General features: G+C 41.4%; 1 protein-coding gene and 1 pseudogene across 4 annotated transcripts in view; one reads left to right on the forward strand and one right to left on the reverse strand.

Moving 5' to 3' along the window:
• The window catches only part of ABRAXAS1 (abraxas 1, BRCA1 A complex subunit), a 39,872-nt gene that overhangs the window by 17,022 nt on the left and 19,553 nt on the right, over positions 1-3,297 (reverse strand). The gene's annotated exons all lie outside the window — the stretch shown is intronic.
• LOC108305566 lies at positions 172-1,566 on the forward strand (annotated as a pseudogene).

Below are 3,297 nucleotides of genomic sequence, written 5' to 3' on the forward strand. Positions count from 1 at the left end.
CTGGGATTACAGGCACGCACCACCACGCCCAGCTAACTTTTTGTATTTTTAGTAGAGACGGGGTTTCACCTTGTTGGCCAGGATGGTCTTGATCTCTTGACCTCGTGATCCACCCGCCTCGGCCTCCCAAAGTGCTGGGATTACAGGCTTGAGCCACCGCGCCCGGCCAGGACTTGATTTTTTTTTTCAAGTTTAAATACTTCTGCTTTTATTAAAGTATAAAATATTGAATTCTACATTCTCAAACACTATTATTTTAAGAATCAGTCTGTTCTCTTCATACTGCCTGTATGCCCAATACTTCTGGTCTTGAATTCTCTACCACACTAGTACAGAAGACATTAATGAAACTTCTTGGGCCTTCCTTGAGGTCTTTCCATTTTTCTTTCCATTTCTCTTTTCTGTTGATGTGCCTTAAACCTCTCAGCCATTGATACAAGCTCCTTTGGAATAATCTGATTTGCTCTTTCCAGAATATTAATCAATTCAAGGGCAACAAAGGGCTTGCTTTTAAAACTCAAGTGTCTGAACAACAACAACAAAAAACTACAGTAAAATTATAAACTACAGGGTTTCAATGCTTCTGGGTTGGCGCTGCGGTGGCATTTCTGACTGTGGAAGCCTCAGTTTCCTAGTCGTCCGATGAGCCTGAACAGCAGCAGGAAAGTACCACTGTAAGCCATGAGATGTCTGCTGTGAATTGGAAACTCTTTGTATTTGGTGGCCTTGCCTCTATCATTGCTGAGTTTGGAACTTCACTATGGATCTTACCAAAACACGGCTATAGGTTCAAGGCCAAAGCAATGATGTTCATTTCAAAAAGAAACAAAACATAGAGGGATGTTTCACCCTTTGTTTCCAGTGAAACATCTGAAAGAGGAAGGTGTATTGGCTCTGTATTCAGGAATTGCTCCTGCTTTGCTAAGACAAGCATAATATGGCACCATTAAAATTCAGGTTTACCAAAACTTAAAGCAATTATTTGTAGAACATTCAGAAGATGAAACTCTTTTAATTAACATGATCTGTGGGGTAGTGTCAGGAGTGATATCTTCCACAATAGCCAATCTCACCTATGTTCTAAAGATTCTAATGCAGGCTCAAGGAAGCTTGTTCCAAGGGGGCATGATTGGCAGCTTCATCGATATATACCAATAGGAAGGCACTGGGGTCTGCGGAGGGGTGTGGTTCCAACTTGTTCAGCATGCTGCCGTCATTGTGGGAGTAGAGCTACCAGTCTATGATATTACTAAGAAGCACTTAATATTGTCAGGAATGATGGGAGACACAATTTTAACTCACTTTGTTTCCGGCTTTACATGTGGTTTGGTTGGGGCTCTTGCCTCTAATCTGGTTGATGTGGTATGCGCTTGCATGATTAACCAGAGGGAAATCATGGGACATGTGGATCTCTACAAGGGGACTTTGGATGTTATTTTAAAGATGTAGAAACATGAGGGATTTTTTGCACTCTATAAAGAATTTTGGCCAAACTGGCTTTGGCTTGGACCCTGGAACATCATTTTTTAAATTACATATAAGCAGCTCAAGAGGCTTCAAATCTAAGGACTTAATTCTACGTGAGCCCAGCCCTGCCAGCCTTTCTATTCCTTTTCCCCTTTCCCATGTTTGAATATATTTGATAAAGTTGTAAGTGTTTACCAAACCACTGGTCTCCTAAGGGCCTCCTGATGGAAGAAGAGTAGGATGGGTCAAAGTTATTTATATGTTTGTGTTACCATGTTAACTTTTCCCTGAGAGAAAGTGTTAACATTGAGACTCTAGCCCCAGATTGGTGTCTTCTATGACAATGGATACTGATGGATAACACTGAAAACGGCCTGCTTTCCAAATGTGGGTTAAATGTAATTGGTTAGCCCCAGACCTGGGCTAGAGCAGAAGGCATAGGCTAGGGTGGTTACTGCTATATATGTTACAGGCCTTGGTTCTCATTAAAGTATTTATTGGCAGAAAAAAATTATAAACTGTATTAATATATATATAAAACATATGACAAAAGCCCAATTTCCTTAAGTAATATGATTACGAATCACTAAAAGCAAAATATTCTAGTACAAATGCAGTCAAAGCATGGAACAGGCCTATCCTTTTCAAAGAAAAAGACCAAGAAAAAAAGTAAAAATATGAAAAAAAAAAACCCTCTTTTGTACTTAAGAAATGCAAATTAAAATGCTATTTTTTCACTTATCAACTTCGGCAAAGATTAAAAGATTTGATAACACCTAGTGTTGGCAAGAGCAAGGGGGCTGGGCCCAGTGGCTCACACCGGTAATCCCAGCATTTTGGGAGGCTGAAGCGGGCAGATCACCTGAGGTCAGGAGTTCAAGATCAGCTTGGTCAACATCGTGAAACCCCATCTCTACTAAAAATACAAACATTAGCTGGGTGTGGTGACAGGCACCTGTAATCCCAGCTATTTGGGAGGCTGAGGCAGGGAGAATCACTTGAACCTGAGAGGCAGAGGTTGCAGTTAGCAAGGATCGTACCACTGCACTCCAGCCTTGGCGACAGAGCGAGAGTCTGCCTCAGAAAAATATGGGGACCTAGGCACTTTTATATACTGTGGAGAAGCCTAAAACGGCATAAGTTTTCTAAAAGGCAATCAGCTAGTCTGCCTCCAGTAATCACTCAGACAAAGGCACAAAGATATGTACAATACTAAAAAAAAATGTTCATGGTAATAGTTTATGTTAACAAAAAAGAAAAATAGAAAATCATTCTTAGATGGTTAAATTATGGTATGTCCATATAATAGGATATATGCAGCCAGCAGAAAGAATGATGGGCCAAGTATGGTGGTTCATGCCTGTAATCCCAACGCTTTGGGAGGCCGTGGTGGCAGGAATGCTTGAGCCTAAGAGTTTGAGACAAGCCTGGGCAGCAAAGTGAGATCCTGTCTCTACACACAATAAAAAATTAGCCAGGCATGGTGGTGCATACCTATGGTCCCAGCTAAATGGGAGGCTGAAGCAGGAGGATTGCTGGAGCCCAGGAGGTTGAAGCTGCAGTGACCAGTGTTTGTGCCACTACACTCCAGCCTGGCTGACAGAGTGAGACCTCATCTCAAAAAAAAACAAAAAAACAAAAAAGAAAGAGTGATGAGTTATACACACAGATACTATTCTGTACTACTGATATCTTGGGAGATATTAGGCACATATAGTAACATCCCATTTGTGTAAGTCAAAAATATATACATTTGGCCAGGCACAGCGTCTTATGCCTGTAATCCCAGCACTTTGGGAGGCTGAGGCGAGAGGATCACTTGAGGTCAGG

This window comes from Cebus imitator, unplaced genomic scaffold, assembly GCF_001604975.1.
Source record: "Cebus imitator isolate Cc_AM_T3 unplaced genomic scaffold, Cebus_imitator-1.0 Scaffold64, whole genome shotgun sequence".
Taxonomy (NCBI): domain Eukaryota; kingdom Metazoa; phylum Chordata; class Mammalia; order Primates; family Cebidae; genus Cebus; species Cebus imitator.